Source organism: Salminus brasiliensis, chromosome 7, assembly GCF_030463535.1.
Source record: "Salminus brasiliensis chromosome 7, fSalBra1.hap2, whole genome shotgun sequence".
Classification (NCBI taxonomy): Eukaryota; Metazoa; Chordata; class Actinopteri; order Characiformes; family Bryconidae; genus Salminus; species Salminus brasiliensis.
Genome location: NC_132884.1, coordinates 13016210 through 13043973, shown reverse-complemented (window position 1 = coordinate 13043973; position 27764 = coordinate 13016210).

Here is a 27764-nt window from a genome sequence, read left to right as displayed (position 1 = left end):
CACGACATATCAACAACTTCAATGTTTATTAACACAGTTAGCCTAATTCTGATTTATCTATCACTTTAGGATTCAGCCATGTTCTTGCCACATTAAAAAAACACAGAAAATGGCAACTGGCTTTTATATTTTTGAACACTGAAAGCAACCACCTACAACTTTACACAGAATATATTGTGAAAAGTTTGGGGAAGGTAGTTTGGGGCGTCATTCACAATGATGGTGAGTAAAAGGGAGTAGACAAAGCCAATATGCAAATAGGAGGCCTCAAGAACCAATGAGAAAAATGTGAATTTTACTCAAATATGTGGTATTCCCCACACAAACCCATTGAATAGCACTAACCCAATATGGCTGACACAGTTAGTGGAATTGTTAAGAAATATCAAAATGGAAGAAATTATGACATACATTTGCTAGTATAAATACTACATACTTAGACAAATATCAGTATGTTTTAAATACATTTAATTGCAGTTTTTGTTAACTATGGTAACCCTATATTTAACCCTCCAGCCTAAATACTAATCTTAAACCTAGCTTCAAACCCTTAGGGTCTCATAAACCTTAGAACAGATCTATACTCCAAAGCTATACTGACCCTTATCCTAGCTCCAAACCCAAAAGCTCCCTCAACACTAACCTCACCTCAATCCCTTATTGCTGTACAAATCCTAGTTCTAGATAAAAATCATGAAACTTCTTAATCCTTACATTTAGCTCCAATCCCTTATCCTCTCCAAACCCCAATCCTAGATATAACCCTTAAGCCTTTTCTAACCATGTAAATAGTCTTAAACTCTAAGGCTCTCCCCACTCTAACCCTGAATCCATACTTTTCACCCCTACAAACACTTACCCTAACTCCAAACCCTAAGACTCTTCTTAACCCAACCCTAGATCTAACACTTAAGCCTATTGTGAACCTAAGTCTAGCTCCACACCATATGGTCTCACAAACCTAAATATGCCTCAATGATCCATGGCTGTACTGATACTAAACCAAGCTCCAAACCCTAAAGGTCTCACATGCCTAAACCTATTTCCATCACTTAAGACTGTACTAACCCTAACACTACCTGCAAATTCTAAAGCTATCATGACCCTTACCTTAGCTCCAAACTCTAAGGCAAGCCCAGCCATAACCCTAGATACAACTCTTAAACTAATATTAAACCTAACCCTAGCTCCAAAGTCTGAAGCTTTCACATCTCTAACCATAGCTCCTAACCATAAAGCTCTTTCAATCCTATCCAAGTGAAAAAAGTCAACTCAAGAATACTAATTTCAATGGTGCTACAGAGCACTATAGTGTCATTTTTGACAAACTAATGATTATTGCGCTCAAAAAGTACTAAGAAGCTACAGCTATTTGTGGAGTTATAATACTCTAATTAGCCAGAAATAGTGCAAAATTGTAACTTTGAGTTAAGTGTGCTTAACTGTACTAAACTGAAGTATGCTGAAGTAGACTTTAAAAATACTTCTGCATATATCTGTAAACAAACATTCTACACATTGTGAACTGAAATGAAATCAAAATGTAATATGCATTACAAATGCTTTTACTATTATACACTGATTAGACTTAAAATATAAAAAAACATACACTGAATACGTCTTTAATAAAACTCCCAATCCAGTATCCAGTCTTGGATTTAGTTTCCACAAGAAATCACACGACATATCAACAACTTCAATGTTTATTAACACAGTTAGCCTAATTCTGATTTATCTATCACTTTAGGATTCAGCCATGTTCTTGCCACATTAAAAAAACACAGAAAATGGCAACTGGCTTTTATATTTTTGAACACTGAAAGCAACCACCTACAACTTTACACAGAATATATTGTGAAAAGTTTGGGGAAGGTAGTTTGGGGCGTCATTCACAATGATGGTGAGTAAAAGGGAGTAGACAAAGCCAATATGCAAATAGGAGGCCTCAAGAACCAATGAGAAAAATGTGAATTTTACTCAAATATGTGGTATTCCCCACACAAACCCATTGTATAGCACTAACCCAATATGGCTGACACAGTTACTGGAATTGTTAAGAAATATAAAAATGGAAGAAATGATGACATACATTTTCTAGTATAAATACTACATACTTAGACAAATATCAGTATGTTTTAAATACATTTAAATGCAGTTTTTGTTAACTATGGTAACCCTATATTTAACCCTCCAGCCCAAATACTAATCTTAAACCTAGCTTCAAACCCTTAGGTTCTCATGAACCTTAGAACAGATCTATACTCCAAAGCTATACTGACCCTTATCCTAGCTCCAAACCCAAAAGCTCCCTCAACACTAACCTCACCTCAATCCCTTAATGCTGTACAAATCCTAGTTCTAGATAAAAATCATGAAACTTCTTAAACCTTACATTTAGCTCCAATCCCTTATCCTCTCCAAACCCCAATCCTAGATATAACCCTTAAGCCTTTTCTAACCATGTAAATAGTCTTAAACTCTAAGGCTCTCCCCACTCTAACCCTGAATCCATACTTTTCACCCCTACAAACACTTACCCTAACTCCAAACCCTAAGACTCTTCTTAACCCAACCCTAGATCTAACACTTAAGCCTATTGTGAACCTAAGTCTAGCTCCACACCATATGGTCTCACAAACCTAAATATGCCTCAATGATCCATGGCTGTACTGATACTAAACCAAGCTCCAAACCCTAAAGGTCTCACATGCCTAAACCTATTTCCATCACCTAAGACTGTACTAACCCTAACACTACCTGCAAATCCTAAAGCTATCATGACCCTTACCTTAGCTCCAAACTCTAAGGCTAGCCCAGCCATAACACTAGATACAACTCTTAAACTAATATTAAACCTAACCCTAGCTCCAAAGTCTGAAGCTTTCACATCTCTAACCATAGCTCCTAACCATAAAGCTCTTTCAATCCTATCCAAGTGAAAAAAGTCAACTCAAGAATACTAATTTCAATGGTGCTACAGAGCACTATAGTGTCATTTTTGACAAACTAATGATTATTGCGCTCAAAAAGTACTAAGAAGCTACAGCTATTTGTGGAGTTATAATACTCTAATTAGCCAGAAATTGTGCAAAATTATAACTTTGAGTTAAGTGTGCTTAACTGTACTAAACTGAAGTATGCTGAAGTAGACTTTAAAAATACTTCTGCATATATCTGTAAACAAACATTCTACACATTGTGAACTGAAATGAAATCAAAATGTAATATGCATTACAAATGCTTTTACTATTATACACTGATTAGACTTAAAATATAAAAAAACATACACTGAATATGTCTTTATTAAAACTCCCAATCCAGTATCCAGTCTTGGATTTAGTTTCCACAAGAAATCACATGACATATCAACAACTACAATGTTTATAAACACAGTTAGCCTAATTCTGATTTATCTATCACTTTAGGATTCAGCCAAGTTCTTGCCACATTAAAAAACACAGAAAATGGCAACTGGCTTTTATATTTTTGAACACTGAAAGCAACCACCTACAATTTTACACAGAATATATTGTGAAAAGTTTGGGGAAGGTAGTTTGGGGCGTCATTCACAATGATGGTGAGTAAAAGGGAGTAGACAAAGCCAATATGCAAATAGGAGGCCTCAAGAACCAATGAGAAAAATGTGAATTTTACTCAAATATGTGGTATTCCCCACACAAACCCATTGAATAGCACTAACCCAATATGGCTGACACAGTTAGTGGAATTGTTAAGAAATATCAAAATGGAAGAAATTATGACATACATTTGCTAGTATAAATACTACATACTTAGACAAATATCAGTATGTTTTAAATACATTTAATTGCAGTTTTTGTTAACTATGGTAACCCTATATTTAACCCTCCAGCCCAAATACTAATCTTAAACCTAGCTTCAAACCCTTAGGGTCTCATAAACCTTAGAACAGATCTATACTCCAAAGCTATACTGACCCTTATCCTAGCTCCAAACCCAAAAGCTCCCTCAACACTAACCTCACCTCAATCCCTTAATGCTGTACAAATCCTAGTTCTAGATAAAAATCATGAAACTTCTTAAACCTTACATTGAGCTCCAATCCCTTATCCTCTCCAAACCCCAATCCTAGATATAACCCTTAAGCCTGTTCTAACCATGGAAATAGTCTTAAACTCTGAGGCTCTCCCCACTCTAACCCTGAATCCATACTTTTCACCCCTACAAACACTTACCCTAACTCCAAACCCTAAGACTCTTCTTAACCCAACCCTAGATCTAACACTTAAGCCTATTGTGAACCTAAGTCTAGCTCCACACCATATGGTCTCACAAACCTAAATATGCCTCAATGATCCATGGCTGTACTGATACTAAACCAAGCTCCAAACCCTAAAGGTCTCACATGCCTAAACCTATTTCCATCACCTAAGACTGTACTAACCCTAACACTACCTGCAAATCCTAAAGCTATCATGACCCTTACCTTAGCTTCAAACTCTAAGGCTAGCCCAGCCATAACCCTAGATACAACTCTTAAACTAATATTAAACCTAACCCTAGCTCCAAAGTCTGAAGCTTTCACATCTCTAACCATAGCTCCTAACCATAAAGCTCTTTCAATCCTATCCAAGTGAAAAAAGTCAACTCAAGAATACTAATTTCAATGGTGCTACAGAGCACTATAGTGTCATTTTTGACAAACTAATGATTATTGCGCTCAAAAAGTACTAAGAAGCTACAGCTATTTGTGGAGTTATAATACTCTAATTTGCCAGAAATTGTGCAAAAGTGTAACTTTGAGTTAAGTGTGCTTAACTGTACTAAACTGAAGTATGCTTAAGTAGACTTTAAAAATACTTCTGCATATATCTGTAAATAAACATTCTACACATTGTGAACTGAAATGAAATCAAAATGTAATATGCATTACAAATGCTTTTACTATTATACACTGATTAGACTTAAAATATAAAAAAACATACACTGAATGCGTCTTTAATAAAACTTCCAATCCAGTATCCAGTCTTGAATTTAGTTTCCACAAGAAATCACATGACATATCAACAACTACAATGTTTATAAACACAGTTAGCCTAATTCTGATTTATCTATCACTTTAGGATTCAGCCAAGTTCTTGCCACATTAAAAAACACAGAAAATGGCAACTGGCTTTTAAATTTTGAACACTGAAACCAACCACTTTCAATTTTACATAGAATATATTGTGAAAAGTTTGGGAAAGGTAGTTTGGGGCGTGATTCACAATGATGGTGAGTAAAAGGGAGTAGAGAAAGCCAATATGCAAATAGGAGGCCTCAAGAACCAATGAGAAAAATGTGAAGTTTACTCAAATATGTGGTATTCCCCACACAAACCCATTGAATAGCACTAACCCAATATGGCTGACACAGTTAGTGGAATTGTTAAGAAATATCAAAATGGAAGAAATGATGACATACATTTGCTAGTATAAATACTACATACTTTGACAAATATCAGTATGTTTTAAATACATTTAATTGCAGTTTTTGTTATCTATGGTAACCCTATATTTAACCCTCCAGCCCAAATACTAATCTTAAACCTAGCTTCAAACCCTTAGGGTCTCATAAACCTTAGAACAGATCTATACTCCAAAGCTATACTGACCCTTATCCTAGCTCCAAACCCAAAAGCTCCCTCAACACTAACCTCACCTCAATCCCTTAATGCTGTACAAATCCTAGTTCTAGATAAAAATCATGAAACTTCTTAAACCTTACATTGAGCTCCAATCCCTTATCCTCTCCAAACCCCAATCCTAGATATAACCCTTAAGCCTGTTCTAACCATGGAAATAGTCTTAAACTCTAAGGCTCTCCCCACTCTAACCCTGAATCCATACTTTTCACCCCTACAAACACTTACCCTAACTCCAAACCCTAAGACTCTTCTTAACCCAACCCTACATCTAACACTTAAGCCTATTGTGAACCTAAGTCTAGCTCCACACCATATGGTCTCACAAACCTAAATATGCCTCAATGATCCATGGCTGTACTGATACTAAACCAAGCTCCAAACCCTAAAGGTCTCACATGCCTAAACCTATTTCCATCACCTAAGACTGTACTAACCCTAACACTACCTGCAAATCCTAAAGCTATCATGACCCTTACCTTAGCTTCAAACTCTAAGGCTAGCCCAGCCATAACCCTAGATACAACTCTTAAACTAATATTAAACCTAACCCTAGCTCCAAAGTCTGAAGCTTTCACATCTCTAACCATAGCTCCTAACCATAAAGCTCTTTCAATCCTATCCAAGTGAAAAAAGTCAACTCAAGAATACTAATTTCAATGGTGCTACAGAGCACTATAGTGTCATTTTTGACAAACTAATGATTATTGCGCTCAAAAAGTACTAAGAAGCTACAGCTATTTGTGGAGTTATAATACTCTAATTTGCCAGAAATTGTGCAAAAGTGTAACTTTGAGTTAAGTGTGCTTAACTGTACTAAACTGAAGTATGCTTAAGTAGACTTTAAAAATACTTCTGCATATATCTGTAAACAAACATTCTACACATTGTGAACTGAAAAGAAATCAAAATGTAATATGCATTACAAATGCTTTTACTATTATACACTGATTAGACTTAAAATATAAAAAAACATACACTGAATACGTCTTTAATAAAACTTCCAATCCAGTATCCAGTCTTGAATTTAGTTTCCACAAGAAATCACATGACATATCAACAACTACAATGTTTATAAACACAGTTAGCCTAATTCTGATTTATCTATCACTTTAGGATTCAGCCAAGTTCTTGCCACATTAAAAAACACAGAAAATGGCAAATGGCTTTTAAATTTTGAACACTGAAACCAACCACCTTCAATTTTTCACAGAATATATTGTGAAAAGTTTGGGGAAGGTAGTTTGGGGCGTGATTCACAATGATGGTGAGTAAAAGGGAGTAGAGAAAGCCAATATGCAAATAGGAGGCCTCAAGAACCAATGAAAAAAATGTGAATTTTACTCAAATATGTGGTATTCCCCACACAAACCCATTGTATAGCACTAACCCAATATGGCTGACACAGTTACTGGCATTGTTAAGAAATATCAAAATGGAAGAAATGATGACATACATTTTCTAGTATAAATACTACATACTTAGACAAATATCAGTATGTTTTAAATACATTTAAATGCAGTTTTTGTTAACTATGGTAACCCTATATTTAACCCTCCAGCCCAAATACTAATCTTAAACCTAGCTTCAAACCCTTAGGGTCTCATAAACCTTAGAACAGATCTATACTCCAACGCTATACTGACCCTTATCCTAGCTCCAAACCCAAAAGCTCCCTCAACACTAACCTCACCTCAATCCCTTAATGCTGTACAAATCCTAGTTCTAGATAAAAATCATGAAACTTCTTAAACCTTACATTTAGCTCCAATCCCTTATCCTCTCCAAACCCCAATCCTAGATATAACCCTTAAGCCTTTTCTAACCATGTAAATAGTCTTAAACTCTAAGGCTCTCCCCACTCTAACCCTGAATCCATACTTTTCACCCCTACAAACACTTACCCTAACTCCAAACCCTAAGACTCTTCTTAACCCAACCCTAGATCTAACACTTAAGCCTATTGTGAACCTAAGTCTAGCTCCACACCATATGGTCTCACAAACCTAAATATGCCTCAATGATCCATGGCTGTACTGATACTAAACCAAGCTCCAAACCCTAAAGGTCTCACATGCCTAAACCTATTTCCATCACTTAAGACTGTACTAACCCTAACACTACCTGCAAATCCTAAAGCTATCATGACCCTTACCTTAGCTCCAAACTCTAAGGCAAGCCCAGCCATAACCCTAGATACAACTCTTAAACTAATATTAAACCTAACCCTAGCTCCAAAGTCTGAAGCTTTCACATCTCTAACCATAGCTCCTAACCATAAAGCTCTTTCAATCCTATCCAAGTGAAAAAAGTCAACTCAAGAATACTAATTTCAATGGTGCTACAGAGCACTATAGTGTCATTTTTGACAAACTAATGATTATTGCGCTCAAAAAGTACTAAGAAGCTACAGCTATTTGTGGAGTTATAATACTCTAATTAGCCAGAAATTGTGCAAAATTATAACTTTGAGTTAAGTGTGCTTAACTGTACTAAACTGAAGTATGCTTAAGTAGACTTTAAAAATACTTCTGCATATATCTGTAAACAAACATTCTACACATTGTGAACTGAAATCAAAATGTAATATGCATTACAAATGCTTTTACTATTATACACTGATTAGACTTAAAATATAAAAAAACATACACTGAATACGTCTTTATTAAAACTCCCAATCCAGTATCCAGTCTTGGATTTAGTTTCCACAAGAAATCACATGACATATCAACAACTACAATGTTTATAAACACAGTTAGCCTAATTCTGATTTATCTATCACTTTAGGATTCAGCCAAGTTCTTGCCACATTAAAAAACACAGAAAATGGCAAATGGCTTTTAAATTTTGAACACTGAAACCAACCACCTTCAATTTTACACAGAATATATTGTGAAAAGTTTGGGGAAGGTAGTTTGGGGCGTGATTCACAATGATGGTGAGTAAAAGGGAGTAGACAAAGCCAATATGCAAATAGGAGGCCTCAAGAACCAATGAGAAAAATGTGAATTTTACTCAAATATGTGGTATTCCCCACACAAACCCATTGAATAGCACTAACCCAATATGGCTGACACAGTTAGTGGAATTGTTCAGAAATATCAAAATGGAAGAAATTATGACATACATTTGCTAGTATAAATACTACATACTTAGACAAATATCAGTATGTTTTAAATACATTTAATTGCAGTTTTTGTTAACTATGGTAACCCTATATTTAACCCTCCAGCCCAAATACTAATCTTAAACCTAGCTTCAAACCCTTAGGGTCTCATAAACCTTAGAACAGATCTATACTCCAAAGCTATACTGACCCTTATCCTAGCTCCAAACCCAAAAGCTCCCTCAACACTAACCTCACCTCAATCCCTTAATGCTGTACAAATCCTAGTTCTAGATAAAAATCATGAAACTTCTTAAACCTTACATTTAGCTCCAATCCCTTATCCTCTCCAAACCCCAATCCTAGATATAACCCTTAAGCCTTTTCTAACCATGTAAATAGTCTTAAACTCTAAGGCTCTCCCCACTCTAACCCTGAATCCATACTTTTCACCCCTACAAACACTTACCCTAACTCCAAACCCTAAGACTCTTCTTAACCCAACCCTAGATCTAACACTTAAGCCTATTGTGAACCTAAGTCTAGCTCCACACCATATGGTCTCACAAACCTAAATATGCCTCAATGATCCATGGCTGTACTGATACTAAACCAAGCTCCAAACCCTAAAGGTCTCACATGCCTAAACCTATTTCCATCACTTAAGACTGTACTAACCCTAACACTACCTGCAAATCCTAAAGCTATCATGACCCTTACCTTAGCTCCAAACTCTAAGGCAAGCCCAGCCATAACCCTAGATACAACTCTTAAACTAATATTAAACCTAACCCTAGCTCCAAAGTCTGAAGCTTTCACATCTCTAACCATAGCTCCTAACCATAAAGCTCTTTCAATCCTATCCAAGTGAAAAAAGTCAACTCAAGAATACTAATTTCAATGGTGCTACAGAGCACTATAGTGTCATTTTTGACAAACTAATGATTATTGCGCTCAAAAAGTACTAAGAAGCTACAGCTATTTGTGGAGTTATAATACTCTAATTAGCCAGAAATTGTGCAAAATTATAACTTTGAGTTAAGTGTGCTTAACTGTACTAAACTGAAGTATGCTTAAGTAGACTTTAAAAATACTTCTGCATATATCTGTAAACAAACATTCTACACATTGTGAACTGAAATGAAATCAAAACGTAATATGCATTACAAATGCTTTTACTATTATACACTGATTAGACTTAAAATATAATAAAACATACACTGAATACGTCTTTAATAAAACTCCCAATCCAGTATCCAGTCTTGGATTTAGTTTCCACAAGAAATCACACGACATATCAACAACTTCAATGTTTATTAACACAGTTAGCCTAATTCTGATTTATCTATCACTTTAGGATTCAGCCAAGTTCTTGCCACATTAAAAAACACAGAAAATGGCAACTGGCTTTTATATTTTTGAACACTGAAAGCAACCACCTACAATTTTACACAGAATATATTGTGAAAAGTTTGGGGAAGGTAGTTTGGGGCGTCATTCACAATGATGGTGAGTAAAAGGGAGTAGACAAAGCCAATATGCAAATAGGAGGCCTCAAGAACCAATGAGAAAAATGTGAATTTTACTCAAATATGTGGTATTCCCCACACAAACCCATTGAATAGCACTAACCCAATATGGCTGACACAGTTACTGGAATTGTTAAGAAATATAAAAATGGAAGAAATTATGACATACATTTGCTAGTATAAATACTACATACTTAGACAAATATCAGTATGTTTTAAATACATTTAATTGCAGTTTTTGTTAACTATGGTAACCCTATATTTAACCCTCCAGCCCAAATACTAATCTTAAACCTAGCTTCAAACCCTTAGGGTCTCATAAACCTTAGAACAGATCTATACTCCAAAGCTATACTGACCCTTATCCTAGCTCCAAACCCAAAAGCTCCCTCAACACTAACCTCACCTCAATCCCTTAATGCTGTACAAATCCTAGTTCTAGATAAAAATCATGAAACTTCTTAAACCTTACATTTAGCTCCAATCCCTTATCCTCTCCAAACCCCAATCCTAGATATAACCCTTAAGCCTTTTCTAACCATGTAAATAGTCTTAAACTCTAAGGCTCTCCCCACTCTAACCCTGAATCCATACTTTTCACCCCTACAAACACTTACCCTAACTCCAAACCCTAAGACTCTTCTTAACCCAACCCTAGATCTAACACTTAAGCCTATTGTGAACCTAAGTCTAGCTCCACACCATATGGTCTCACAAACCTAAATATGCCTCAATGATCCATGGCTGTACTGATACTAAACCAAGCTCCAAACCCTAAAGGTCTCACATGCCTAAACCTATTTCCATCACCTAAGACTGTACTAACCCTAACACTACCTGCAAATCCTAAAGCTATCATGACCCTTACCTTAGCTCCAAACTCTAAGGCTAGCCCAGCCATAACCCTAGATACAACTCTTAAACTAATATTAAACCTAACCCTAGCTCCAAAGTCTGAAGCTTTCACATCTCTAACCATAGCTCCTAACCATAAAGCTCTTTCAATCCTATCCAAGTGAAAAAAGTCAACTCAAGAATACTAATTTCAATGGTGCTACAGAGCACTATAGTGTCATTTTTGACAAACTAATGATTATTGCGCTCAAAAAGTACTAAGAAGCTACAGCTATTTGTGGAGTTATAATACTCTAATTAGCCAGAAATTGTGCAAAATTATAACTTTCAGTTAAGTGTGCTTAACTGTACTAAACTGAAGTATGCTTAAGTAGACTTTAAAAATACTTCTGCATATATCTGTAAACAAACATTCTACACATTGTGAACTGAAATGAAATCAAAATGTAATATGCATTACAAATGCTTTTACTATTATACACTGATTAGACTTAAAATATAAAAAAACATACACTGAATACGTCTTTAATAAAACTCCCAATCCAGTATCCAGTCTTGGATTTAGTTTCCACAAGAAATCACACGACATATCAACAACTTCAATGTTTATTAACACAGTTAGCCTAATTCTGATTTATCTATCACTTTAGGATTCAGCCATGTTCTTGCCACATTAAAAAAACACAGAAAATGGCAACTGGCTTTTATATTTTTGAACACTGAAAGCAACCACCTACAACTTTACACAGAATATATTGTGAAAAGTTTGGGGAAGGTAGTTTGGGGCGTCATTCACAATGATGGTGAGTAAAAGGGAGTAGACAAAGCCAATATGCAAATAGGAGGCCTCAAGAACCAATGAGAAAAATGTGAATTTTACTCAAATATGTGGTATTCCCCACACAAACCCATTGAATAGCACTAACCCAATATGGCTGACACAGTTAGTGGAATTGTTCAGAAATATCAAAATGGAAGAAATTATGACATACATTTGCTAGTATAAATACTACATACTTAGACAAATATCAGTATGTTTTAAATACATTTAATTGCAGTTTTTGTTAACTATGGTAACCCTATATTTAACCCTCCAGCCCAAATACTAATCTTAAACCTAGCTTCAAACCCTTAGGGTCTCATAAACCTTAGAACAGATCTATACTCCAAAGCTATACTGACCCTTATCCTAGCTCCAAACCCAAAAGCTCCCTCAACACTAACCTCACCTCAATCCCTTAATGCTGTACAAATCCTAGTTCTAGATAAAAATCATGAAACTTCTTAAACCTTACATTTAGCTCCAATCCCTTATCCTCTCCAAACCCCAATCCTAGATATAACCCTTAAGCCTTTTCTAACCATGTAAATAGTCTTAAACTCTAAGGCTCTCCCCACTCTAACCCTGAATCCATACTTTTCACCCCTACAAACACTTACCCTAACTCCAAACCCTAAGACTCTTCTTAACCCAACCCTAGATCTAACACTTAAGCCTATTGTGAACCTAAGTCTAGCTCCACACCATATGGTCTCACAAACCTAAATATGCCTCAATGATCCATGGCTGTACTGATACTAAACCAAGCTCCAAACCCTAAAGGTCTCACATGCCTAAACCTATTTCCATCACTTAAGACTGTACTAACCCTAACACTACCTGCAAATCCTAAAGCTATCATGACCCTTACCTTAGCTCCAAACTCTAAGGCAAGCCCAGCCATAACCCTAGATACAACTCTTAAACTAATATTAAACCTAACCCTAGCTCCAAAGTCTGAAGCTTTCACATCTCTAACCATAGCTCCTAACCATAAAGCTCTTTCAATCCTATCCAAGTGAAAAAAGTCAACTCAAGAATACTAATTTCAATGGTGCTACAGAGCACTATAGTGTCATTTTTGACAAACTAATGATTATTGCGCTCAAAAAGTACTAAGAAGCTACAGCTATTTGTGGAGTTATAATACTCTAATTAGCCAGAAATTGTGCAAAATTATAACTTTGAGTTAAGTGTGCTTAACTGTACTAAACTGAAGTATGCTTAAGTAGACTTTAAAAATACTTCTGCATATATCTGTAAACAAACATTCTACACATTGTGAACTGAAATGAAATCAAAACGTAATATGCATTACAAATGCTTTTACTATTATACACTGATTAGACTTAAAATATAATAAAACATACACTGAATACGTCTTTAATAAAACTCCCAATCCAGTATCCAGTCTTGGATTTAGTTTCCACAAGAAATCACACGACATATCAACAACTTCAATGTTTATTAACACAGTTAGCCTAATTCTGATTTATCTATCACTTTAGGATTCAGCCAAGTTCTTGCCACATTAAAAAACACAGAAAATGGCAACTGGCTTTTATATTTTTGAACACTGAAAGCAACCACCTACAATTTTACACAGAATATATTGTGAAAAGTTTGGGGAAGGTAGTTTGGGGCGTCATTCACAATGATGGTGAGTAAAAGGGAGTAGACAAAGCCAATATGCAAATAGGAGGCCTCAAGAACCAATGAGAAAAATGTGAATTTTACTCAAATATGTGGTATTCCCCACACAAACCCATTGAATAGCACTAACCCAATATGGCTGACACAGTTACTGGAATTGTTAAGAAATATAAAAATGGAAGAAATTATGACATACATTTGCTAGTATAAATACTACATACTTAGACAAATATCAGTATGTTTTAAATACATTTAATTGCAGTTTTTGTTAACTATGGTAACCCTATATTTAACCCTCCAGCCCAAATACTAATCTTAAACCTAGCTTCAAACCCTTAGGGTCTCATAAACCTTAGAACAGATCTATACTCCAAAGCTATACTGACCCTTATCCTAGCTCCAAACCCAAAAGCTCCCTCAACACTAACCTCACCTCAATCCCTTAATGCTGTACAAATCCTAGTTCTAGATAAAAATCATGAAACTTCTTAAACCTTACATTTAGCTCCAATCCCTTATCCTCTCCAAACCCCAATCCTAGATATAACCCTTAAGCCTTTTCTAACCATGTAAATAGTCTTAAACTCTAAGGCTCTCCCCACTCTAACCCTGAATCCATACTTTTCACCCCTACAAACACTTACCCTAACTCCAAACCCTAAGACTCTTCTTAACCCAACCCTAGATCTAACACTTAAGCCTATTGTGAACCTAAGTCTAGCTCCACACCATATGGTCTCACAAACCTAAATATGCCTCAATGATCCATGGCTGTACTGATACTAAACCAAGCTCCAAACCCTAAAGGTCTCACATGCCTAAACCTATTTCCATCACCTAAGACTGTACTAACCCTAACACTACCTGCAAATCCTAAAGCTATCATGACCCTTACCTTAGCTCCAAACTCTAAGGCTAGCCCAGCCATAACCCTAGATACAACTCTTAAACTAATATTAAACCTAACCCTAGCTCCAAAGTCTGAAGCTTTCACATCTCTAACCATAGCTCCTAACCATAAAGCTCTTTCAATCCTATCCAAGTGAAAAAAGTCAACTCAATAATACTAATTTCAATGGTGCTACAGAGCACTATAGTGTCATTTTTGACAAACTAATGATTATTGCGCTCAAAAAGTACTAAGAAGCTACAGCTATTTGTGGAGTTATAATACTCTAATTAGCCAGAAATTGTGCAAAATTATAACTTTCAGTTAAGTGTGCTTAACTGTACTAAACTGAAGTATGCTTAAGTAGACTTTAAAAATACTTCTGCATATATCTGTAAACAAACATTCTACACATTGTGAACTGAAATGAAATCAAAATGTAATATGCATTACAAATGCTTTTACTATTATACACTGATTAGACTTAAAATATAAAAAAACATACACTGAATACGTCTTTAATAAAACTCCCAATCCAGTATCCAGTCTTGGATTTAGTTTCCACAAGAAATCACACGACATATCAACAACTTCAATGTTTATTAACACAGTTAGCCTAATTCTGATTTATCTATCACTTTAGGATTCAGCCATGTTCTTGCCACATTAAAAAAACACAGAAAATGGCAACTGGCTTTTATATTTTTGAACACTGAAAGCAACCACCTACAACTTTACACAGAATATATTGTGAAAAGTTTGGGGAAGGTAGTTTGGGGCGTCATTCACAATGATGGTGAGTAAAAGGGAGTAGACAAAGCCAATATGCAAATAGGAGGCCTCAAGAACCAATGAGAAAAATGTGAATTTTACTCAAATATGTGGTATTCCCCACACAAACCCATTGAATAGCACTAACCCAATATGGCTGACACAGTTAGTGGAATTGTTAAGAAATATCAAAATGGAAGAAATTATGACATACATTTGCTAGTATAAATACTACATACTTAGACAAATATCAGTATGTTTTAAATACATTTAATTGCAGTTTTTGTTAACTATGGTAACCCTATATTTAACCCTCCAGCCCAAATACTAATCTTAAACCTAGCTTCAAACCCTTAGGGTCTCATAAACCTTAGAACAGATCTATACTCCAAAGCTATACTGACCCTTATCCTAGCTCCAAACCCAAAAGCTCCCTCAACACTAACCTCACCTCAATCCCTTATTGCTGTACAAATCCTAGTTCTAGATAAAAATCATGAAACTTCTTAATCCTTACATTTAGCTCCAATCCCTTATCCTCTCCAAACCCCAATCCTAGATATAACCCTTAAGCCTTTTCTAACCATGTAAATAGTCTTAAACTCTAAGGCTCTCCCCACTCTAACCCTGAATCCATACTTTTCACCCCTACAAACACTTACCCTAACTCCAAACCCTAAGACTCTTCTTAACCCAACCCTAGATCTAACACTTAAGCCTATTGTGAACCTAAGTCTAGCTCCACACCATATGGTCTCACAAACCTAAATATGCCTCAATGATCCATGGCTGTACTGATACTAAACCAAGCTCCAAACCCTAAAGGTCTCACATGCCTAAACCTATTTCCATCACCTAAGACTGTACTAACCCTAACACAACCTGCAAATCCTAAAGCTATCATGACCCTTACCTTAGCTCCAAACTCTAAGGCTAGCCCAGCCATAACCCTAGATACAACTCTTAAACTAATATTAAACCTAACCCTAGCTCCAAAGTCTGAAGCTTTCACATCTCTAACCATAGCTCCTAACCACAAAGCTCTTTCAATCCTATCCAAGTGAAAAAAGTCAACTCAAGAATACTAATTTCAATGGTGCTACAGAGCACTATAGTGTCATTTTTGACAAACTAATGATTATTGCGCTCAAAAAGTACTAAGAAGCTACAGCTATTTGTGGAGTTATAATACTCTAATTAGCCAGAAATTGTGCAAAATTATAACTTTGAGTTAAGTGTGCTTAACTGTACTAAACTGAAGTATGCTGAAGTAGACTTTAAAAATACTTCTGCATATATCTGTAAACAAACATTCTACACATTGTGAACTGAAATGAAATCAAAATGTAATATGCATTACAAATGCTTTTACTATTATACACTGATTAGACTTAAAATATAAAAAAACATACACTGAATATGTCTTTATTAAAACTCCCAATCCAGTATCCAGTCTTGGATTTAGTTTCCACAAGAAATCACATGACATATCAACAACTACAATGTTTATAAACACAGTTAGCCTAACTCTGATTTATCTATCACTTTAGGATTCAGTCAAGTTCTTGCCACATTAAAAAACACAGAAAATGGCAACTGGCTTTTATATTTTTGAACACTGACACCAACCACCTACAATTTTACACAGAATATATTGTGAAAAGTTTGGGGAAGGTAGTTTGGGGCGTCATTCACAATGATGGTGAGTAAAAGGGAGTAGACAAAGCCAATATGCAAATAGGAGGCCTCAAGAACCAATGAGAAAAATGTGAATTTTACTCAAATATGTGGTATTCCCCACACAAACCCATTGTATAGCACTAACCCAATATGGCTGACACAGTTACTGGAATTGTTAAGAAATATAAAAATGGAAGAAATGATGACATACATTTGCTAGTATAAATACTACATACTTAGACAAATATCAGTATGTTTTAAATACATTTAATTGCAGTTTTTGTTAACTATGGTAACCCTATATTTAACCCTCCAGCCCAAATACTAATCTTAAACCTAGCTTCAAACCCTTAGGGTCTCATAAACCTTAGAACAGACCTATACTCCAAAGCTATACTGACCCTTATCCTAGCTCCAAACCCAAAAGCTCCCTCAACACTAACCTCACCTCAATCCCTTAATGCTGTACAAATCCTAGTTCTAGATAAAAATCATGAAACTTCTTAAACCTTACATTTAGCTCCAATCCCTTATCCTCTCCAAACCCCAATCCTAGATATAACCCTTAAGCCTTTTCTAACCATGTAAATAGTCTTAAACTCTAAGGCTCTCCCCACTCTAACCCTGAATCCATACTTTTCACCCCTACAAACACTTACCCTAACTCCAAACCCTAAGACTCTTCTTAACCCAACCCTAGATCTAACACTTAAGCCTATTGTGAACCTAAGTCTAGCTCCACACCATATGGTCTCACAAACCTAAATATGCCTCAATGATCCATGGCTGTACTGATACTAAACCAAGCTCCAAACCCTAAAGGTCTCACATGCCTAAACCTATTTCCATCACTTAAGACTGTACTAACCCTAACACTACCTGCAAATCCTAAAGCTATCATGACCCTTACCTTAGCTCCAAACTCTAAGGCAAGCCCAGCCATAACCCTAGATACAACTCTTAAACTAATATTAAACCTAACCCTAGCTCCAAAGTCTGAAGCTTTCACATCTCTAACCATAGCTCCTAACCATAAAGCTCTTTCAATCCTATCCAAGTGAAAAAAGTCAACTCAAGAATACTAATTTCAATGGTGCTACAGAGCACTATAGTGTCATTTTTGACAAACTAATGATTATTGCGCTCAAAAAGTACTAAGAAGCTACAGCTATTTGTGGAGTTATAATACTCTAATTAGCCAGAAATTGTGCAAAATTATAACTTTGAGTTAAGTGTGCTTAACTGTACTAAACTGAAGTATGCTGAAGTAGACTTTAAAAATACTTCTGCATATATCTGTAAACAAACATTCTACACATTGTGAACTGAAATGAAATCAAAATGTAATATGCATTACAAATGCTTTTACTATTATACACTGATTAGACTTAAAATATAAAAAAACATACACTGAATATGTCTTTATTAAAACTCCCAATCCAGTATCCAGTCTTGGATTTAGTTTCCACAAGAAATCACATGACATATCAACAACTACAATGTTTATAAACACAGTTAGCCTAATTCTGATTTATCTATCACTTTAGGATTCAGCCAAGTTCTTGCCACATTAAAAAACACAGAAAATGGCAACTGGCTTTTATATTTTTGAACACTGAAAGCAACCACCTACAATTTTACACAGAATATATTGTGAAAAGTTTGGGGAAGGTAGTTTGGGGCGTCATTCACAATGATGGTGAGTAAAAGGGAGTAGACAAAGCCAATATGCAAATAGGAGGCCTCAAGAACCAATGAGAAAAATGTGAATTTTACTCAAATATGTGGTATTCCCCACACAAACCCATTGAATAGCACTAACCCAATATGGCTGACACAGTTAGTGGAATTGTTAAGAAATATCAAAATGGAAGAAATTATGACATACATTTGCTAGTATAAATACTACATACTTAGACAAATATCAGTATGTTTTAAATACATTTAATTGCAGTTTTTGTTAACTATGGTAACCCTATATTTAACCCTCCAGCCCAAATACTAATCTTAAACCTAGCTTCAAACCCTTAGGGTCTCATAAACCTTAGAACAGATCTATACTCCAAAGCTATACTGACCCTTATCCTAGCTCCAAACCCAAAAGCTCCCTCAACACTAACCTCACCTCAATCCCTTAATGCTGTACAAATCCTAGTTCTAGATAAAAATCATGAAACTTCTTAAACCTTACATTGAGCTCCAATCCCTTATCCTCTCCAAACCCCAATCCTAGATATAACCCTTAAGCCTGTTCTAACCATGGAAATAGTCTTAAACTCTGAGGCTCTCCCCACTCTAACCCTGAATCCATACTTTTCACCCCTACAAACACTTACCCTAACTCCAAACCCTAAGACTCTTCTTAACCCAACCCTAGATCTAACACTTAAGCCTATTGTGAACCTAAGTCTAGCTCCACACCATATGGTCTCACAAACCTAAATATGCCTCAATGATCCATGGCTGTACTGATACTAAACCAAGCTCCAAACCCTAAAGGTCTCACATGCCTAAACCTATTTCCATCACCTAAGACTGTACTAACCCTAACACTACCTGCAAATCCTAAAGCTATCATGACCCTTACCTTAGCTTCAAACTCTAAGGCTAGCCCAGCCATAACCCTAGATACAACTCTTAAACTAATATTAAACCTAACCCTAGCTCCAAAGTCTGAAGCTTTCACATCTCTAACCATAGCTCCTAACCATAAAGCTCTTTCAATCCTATCCAAGTGAAAAAAGTCAACTCAAGAATACTAATTTCAATGGTGCTACAGAGCACTATAGTGTCATTTTTGACAAACTAATGATTATTGCGCTCAAAAAGTACTAAGAAGCTACAGCTATTTGTGGAGTTATAATACTCTAATTTGCCAGAAATTGTGCAAAAGTGTAACTTTGAGTTAAGTGTGCTTAACTGTACTAAACTGAAGTATGCTTAAGTAGACTTTAAAAATACTTCTGCATATATCTGTAAATAAACATTCTACACATTGTGAACTGAAATGAAATCAAAATGTAATATGCATTACAAATGCTTTTACTATTATACACTGATTAGACTTAAAATATAAAAAAACATACACTGAATGCGTCTTTAATAAAACTTCCAATCCAGTATCCAGTCTTGAATTTAGTTTCCACAAGAAATCACATGACATATCAACAACTACAATGTTTATAAACACAGTTAGCCTAATTCTGATTTATCTATCACTTTAGGATTCAGCCAAGTTCTTGCCACATTAAAAAACACAGAAAATGGCAACTGGCTTTTAAATTTTGAACACTGAAACCAACCACTTTCAATTTTACATAGAATATATTGTGAAAAGTTTGGGAAAGGTAGTTTGGGGCGTGATTCACAATGATGGTGAGTAAAAGGGAGTAGAGAAAGCCAATATGCAAATAGGAGGCCTCAAGAACCAATGAGAAAAATGTGAAGTTTACTCAAATATGTGGTATTCCCCACACAAACCCATTGAATAGCACTAACCCAATATGGCTGACACAGTTAGTGGAATTGTTAAGAAATATCAAAATGGAAGAAATGATGACATACATTTGCTAGTATAAATACTACATACTTTGACAAATATCAGTATGTTTTAAATACATTTAATTGCAGTTTTTGTTATCTATGGTAACCCTATATTTAACCCTCCAGCCCAAATACTAATCTTAAACCTAGCTTCAAACCCTTAGGGTCTCATAAACCTTAGAACAGATCTATACTCCAAAGCTATACTGACCCTTATCCTAGCTCCAAACCCAAAAGCTCCCTCAACACTAACCTCACCTCAATCCCTTAATGCTGTACAAATCCTAGTTCTAGATAAAAATCATGAAACTTCTTAAACCTTACATTGAGCTCCAATCCCTTATCCTCTCCAAACCCCAATCCTAGATATAACCCTTAAGCCTGTTCTAACCATGGAAATAGTCTTAAACTCTAAGGCTCTCCCCACTCTAACCCTGAATCCATACTTTTCACCCCTACAAACACTTACCCTAACTCCAAACCCTAAGACTCTTCTTAACCCAACCCTAGATCTAACACTTAAGCCTATTGTGAACCTAAGTCTAGCTCCACACCATATGGTCTCACAAACCTAAATATGCCTCAATGATCCATGGCTGTACTGATACTAAACCAAGCTCCAAACCCTAAAGGTCTCACATGCCTAAACCTATTTCCATCACCTAAGACTGTACTAACCCTAACACTACCTGCAAATCCTAAAGCTATCATGACCCTTACCTTAGCTTCAAACTCTAAGGCTAGCCCAGCCATAACCCTAGATACAACTCTTAAACTAATATTAAACCTAACCCTAGCTCCAAAGTCTGAAGCTTTCACATCTCTAACCATAGCTCCTAACCATAAAGCTCTTTCAATCCTATCCAAGTGAAAAAAGTCAACTCAAGAATACTAATTTCAATGGTGCTACAGAGCACTATACTGTCATTTTTGACAAACTAATGATTATTGCGCTCAAAAAGTACTAAGAAGCTACAGCTATTTGTGGAGTTATAATACTCTAATTTGCCAGAAATTGTGCAAAAGTGTAACTTTGAGTTAAGTGTGCTTAACTGTACTAAACTGAAGTATGCTTAAGTAGACTTTAAAAATACTTCTGCATATATCTGTAAACAAACATTCTACACATTGTGAACTGAAAAGAAATCAAAATGTAATATGCATTACAAATGCTTTTACTATTATACACTGATTAGACTTAAAATATACAAAAACATACACTGAATACGTCTTTAATAAAACTTCCAATCCAGTATCCAGTCTTGAATTTATTTTCCACAAGAAATCACATGACATATCAACAACTACAATGTTTATAAACACAGTTAGCCTAATTCTGATTTATCTATCACTTTAGGATTCAGCCAAGTTCTTGCCACATTAAAAAACACAGAGAATGGCAAATGGCTTTTAAATTTTGAACACTGAAACCAACCACCTTCAATTTTACACAGAATATATTGTGAAAAGTTTGGGGAAGGTAGTTTGGGGCGTGATTCACAATGATGGTGAGTAAAAGGGAGTAGAGAAAGCCAATATGCAAATAGGAGGCCTCAAGAACCAATGAAAAAAATGTGAATTTTACTCAAATATGTGGTATTCCCCACACAAACCCATTGTATAGCACTAACCCAATATGGCTGACACAGTTACTGGCATTGTTAAGAAATATCAAAATGGAAGAAATGATGACATACATTTTCTAGTATAAATACTACATACTTAGACAAATATCAGTATGTTTTAAATACATTTAAATGCAGTTTTTGTTAACTATGGTAACCCTATATTTAACCCTCCAGCCCAAATACTAATCTTAAACCTAGCTTCAAACCCTTAGGGTCTCATAAACCTTAGAACAGATCTATACTCCAACGCTATACTGACCCTTATCCTAGCTCCAAACCCAAAAGCTCCCTCAACACTAACCTCACCTCAATCCCTTAATGCTGTACAAATCCTAGTTCTAGATAAAAATCATGAAACTTCTTAAACCTTACATTTAGCTCCAATCCCTTATCCTCTCCAAACCCCAATCCTAGATATAACCCTTAAGCCTTTTCTAACCATGTAAATAGTCTTAAACTCTAAGGCTCTCCCCACTCTAACCCTGAATCCATACTTTTCACCCCTACAAACACTTACCCTAACTCCAAACCCTAAGACTCTTCTTAACCCAACCCTAGATCTAACACTTAAGCCTATTGTGAACCTAAGTCTAGCTCCACACCATATGGTCTCACAAACCTAAATATGCCTCAATGATCCATGGCTGTACTGATACTAAACCAAGCTCCAAACCCTAAAGGTCTCACATGCCTAAACCTATTTCCATCACCTAAGACTGTACTAACCCTAACACTACCTGCAAATCCTAAAGCTATCATGACCCTTACCTTAGCTCCAAACTCTAAGGCAAGCCCAGCCATAACCCTAGATACAACTCTTAAACTAATATTAAACCTAACCCTAGCTCCAAAGTCTGAAGCTTTCACATCTCTAACCATAGCTCCTAACCATAAAGCTCTTTCAATCCTATCCAAGTGAAAAAAGTCAACTCAAGAATACTAATTTCAATGGTGCTACAGAGCACTATAGTGTCATTTTTGACAAACTAATGATTATTGCGCTCAAAAAGTACTAAGAAGCTACAGCTATTTGTGGAGTTATAATACTCTAATTAGCCAGAAATTGTGCAAAATTATAACTTTGAGTTAAGTGTGCTTAACTGTACTAAACTGAAGTATGCTTAAGTAGACTTTAAAAATACTTCTGCATATATCTGTAAACAAACATTCTACACATTGTGAACTGAAATCAAAATGTAATATGCATTACAAATGCTTTTACTATTATACACTGATTAGACTTAAAATATAAAAAAACATACACTGAATACGTCTTTATTAAAACTCCCAATCCAGTATCCAGTCTTGGATTTAGTTTCCACAAGAAATCACATGACATATCAACAACTACAATGTTTATAAACACAGTTAGCCTAATTCTGATTTATCTATCACTTTAGGATTCAGCCAAGTTCTTGCCACATTAAAAAACACAGAAAATGGCAAATGGCTTTTAAATTTTGAACACTGAAACCAACCACCTTCAATTTTACACAGAATATATTGTGAAAAGTTTGGGGAAGGTAGTTTGGGGCGTGATTCACAATGATGGTGAGTAAAAGGGAGTAGACAAAGCCAATATGCAAATAGGAGGCCTCAAGAACCAATGAGAAAAATGTGAATTTTACTCAAATTTGTGGTATTCCCCACACAAACCCATTGAATAGCACTCACCCAATATGGCTGACACAGTTAGTGGAATTGTGAAGAAATATCAAAATGGAAGAAATGATGATATACATTTGCTAGTATAAATACTACATACTTAGACAAATATCAGTATGTTTTAAATACATTTAATTGCAGTTTTTGTTAACTATGGTAACCCTATATTTAACCCTCCAGCCCAAATACTAATCTTAAACCTAGCTTCAAACCCTTAGGGTCTCATAAACCTTAGAACAGATCTATACTCCAAAGCTATACTGACCCTTATCCTAGCTCCAAACCCAAAAGCTCCCTCAACACTAACCTCACCTCAATCCCTTAATGCTGTACAATTCCTAGTTCTAGATAAAAATCATGCAACTTCTTAAACCTTACATTTAGCTCCAATCCCTTATCCTCTCCAAACCCCAATCCTAGATATAACCCTTAAGCCTTTTCTAACCATGTAAATAGTCTTAAACTCTAAGGCTCTCCCCACTCTAACCCTGAATCCATACTTTTCACCCCTACAAACACTTACCCTAACTCCAAACCCTAAGACTCTTCTTAACCCAACCCTAGATCTAACACTTAAGCCTATTGTGAACCTAAGTCTAGCTCCACACCATATGGTCTCATAAACCTAAATATGCCTCAATGATCCATGGCTGTACTGATACTCAACCAAGCTCCAAACCCTAAAGGTCTCACATGCCTAAACCTATTTCCATCACCTAAGACTGTACTAACCCTAACACTACCTGCAAATCCTAAAGCTATCATGACCCTTACCTTAGCTTCAAACTCTAAGGCTAGCCCAGCCATAACCCTAGATACAACTCTTAAACTAATATTAAACCTAACCCTAGCTCCAAAGTCTGAAGCTTTCACATCTCTAACCATAGCTCCTAACCATAAAGCTCTTTCAATCCTATCCAAGTGAAAAAAGTCAACTCAAGAATACTAATTTCAATGGTGCTACAGAGCACTATAGTGTCATTTTCGACAAACTAATGATTATTGCGCTCAAAAAGTAGTAAGAAGCTACAGCTATTTGTGGAGTTATAATACTCTAATTTGCCAGAAAATGTGCAAAATTGTAACTTTGAGTTAAGTGTGCTTAACTGTACTAAACTGAAGTATGCTTAAGTAGACTTTAAAAATACTTCTGCATATATCTGTAAACAAACATTCTACACATTGTGAACTGAAATTAAATCAAAATGTAATATGCATTACAAATGCTTTTACTATTATACACTGATTAGACTTAAAATATAAAAAAACATACACTGAATACGTCTTTATTAAAACTCCCAATCCAGTATCCAGTCTTGGATTTAGTTTCCACAAGAAATCACATGACATATCAACAACTACAATGTTTATAAACACAGTTAGCCTAATTCTGATTTATCTATCACTTCAGGATTCAGCCAAGTTCTTGCCACATTAAAAAACACAGAAAATGGCAAATGGCTTTTAAATTTTGAACACTGAAACCAACCACCTTCAATTTTACACAGAATATATTGTGAAAAGTTTGGGGAAGGTAGTTTGGGGCGTGATTCACAATGATGGTGAGTAAAAGGGAGTAGACAAAGCCAATATGCAAATAGGAGGCCTCAAGAACCAATGAGAAAAATGTGAATTTTACTCAAATATGTGGTATTCCCCACACAAACCCATTGAATAGCACTCACTCAATATGGCTGACACAGTTAGTGGAATTGTGAAGAAATATCAAAATGGAAGAAATGATGATATACATTTGCTAGTATAAATACTACATACTTAGACAAATATCAGTATGTTTTAAATACATTTAATTGCAGTTTTTGTTAACTATGGTAACCCTATATTTAACCCTCCAGCCCAAATACTAATCTTAAACCTAGCTTCAAACCCTTAGGGTCTCATAAACCTTAGAACAGATCTATACTCCAAAGCTATACTGACCCTTATCCTAGCTCCAAACCCAAAAGCTCCCTCAACACTAACCTCACCTCAATCCCTTAATGCTGTACAATTCCTAGTTCTAAATAAAAATCATGCAACTTCTTAAACCTTACATTTAGCTCCAATCCCTTATCCTCTCCAAACCCCAATCCTAGATATAACCCTTAAGCCTTTTCTAACCATGTAAATAGTCTTAAACTCTAAGGCTCTCCCCACTCTAACCCTGAATCCATACTTTTCACCCCTACAAACACTTACCCTAACTCCAAACCCTAAGACTCTTCTTAACCCAACCCTAGATCTAACACTTAAGCCTATTCTGAACCTAAGTCTAGCTCCACACCATATGGTCTCATAAACCTAAATATGCCTCAATGATCCATGGCTGTACTGATACTCAACCAAGCTCCAAACCCTAAAGGTCTCACATGCCTAAACCTATTTCCATCACCTAAGACTGTACTAACCCTAACACTACCTGCAAATCCTAAAGCTATCATGACCCTTACCTTAGCTTCAAACTCTAAGGCTAGCCCAGCCATAACCCTAGATACAACTCTTAAACTAATATTAAACCTAACCCTAGCTCCAAAGTCTGAAGCTTTCACATCTCTAACCATAGCTCCTAACCATAAAGCTCTTTCAATCCTATCCAAGTGAAAAAAGTCAACTCAAGAATACTAATTTCAATGGTGCTACAGAGCACTATAGTGTCATTTTTGACAAACTAATGATTATTGCGCTCAAAAAGTAGTAAGAAGCTACAGCTATTTGTGGAGTTATAATACTCTAATTTGCCAGAAAATGTGCAAAATTGTAACTTTGAGTTAAGTGTGCTTAACTGTACTAAACTGAAGTATGCTTAAGTAGACTTTAAAAATACTTCTGCATATATCTGTAAACAAACATTCTACATATTGTGAACTGAAATGAAATCAAAATGTAATATGCATTACAAATGCTTTTACTATTATACACTGATTAGACTTAAAATATAAAAAAACATACACTGAATACGTCTTTATTAAAACTCCCAATCCAGTACCCAGTCTTGGATTTAGTTTCCACAAGAAATCACATGACATATCAACAACTACAATGTTTATAAACACAGTTAGCCTAATTCTGATTTATCTATCACTTTAGGATTCAGCCAAGTTCTTGCCACATTAAAAAACACAGAAAATGGCAAATGGCTTTTAAATTTTGAACACTGAAACCAACCACCTTCAATTTTACACAGAATATATTGTGAAAAGTTTGGGGAAGGTAGTTTGGGGCGTGATTCACAATGATGGTGAGTAAAAGGGAGTAGACAAAGCCAATATGCAAATAGGAGGCCTCAAGAACCAATGAGAAAAATGTGAATTTTACTCAAATTTGTGGTATTCCCCACACAAACCCATTGAATAGCACTCACCCAATATGGCTGACACAGTTAGTGGAATTGTGAAGAAATATCAAAATGGAAGAAATGATGATATACATTTGCTAGTATAAATACTACATACTTAGACAAATATCAGTATGTTTTAAATACATTTAATTGCAGTTTTTGTTAACTATGGTAACCCTATATTTAACCCTCCAGCCCAAATACTAATCTTAAACCTAGCTTCAAACCCTTAGGGTCTCATAAACCTTAGAACAGATCTATACTCCAAAGCTATACTGACCCTTATCCTAGCTCCAAACCCAAAAGCTCCCTCAACACTAACCTCACCTCAATCCCTTAATGCTGTACAATTCCTAGTTCTAGATAAAAATCATGCAACTTCTTAAACCTTACATTTAGCTCCAATCCCTTATCCTCTCCAAACCCCAATCCTAGATATAACCCTTAAGCCTTTTCTAACCATGTAAATAGTCTTAAACTCTAAGGCTCTCCCCACTCTAACCCTGAATCCATACTTTTCACCCCTACAAACACTTACCCTAACTCCAAACCCTAAGACTCTTCTTAACCCAACCCTAGATCTAACACTTAAGCCTATTGTGAACCTAAGTCTAGCTCCACACCAT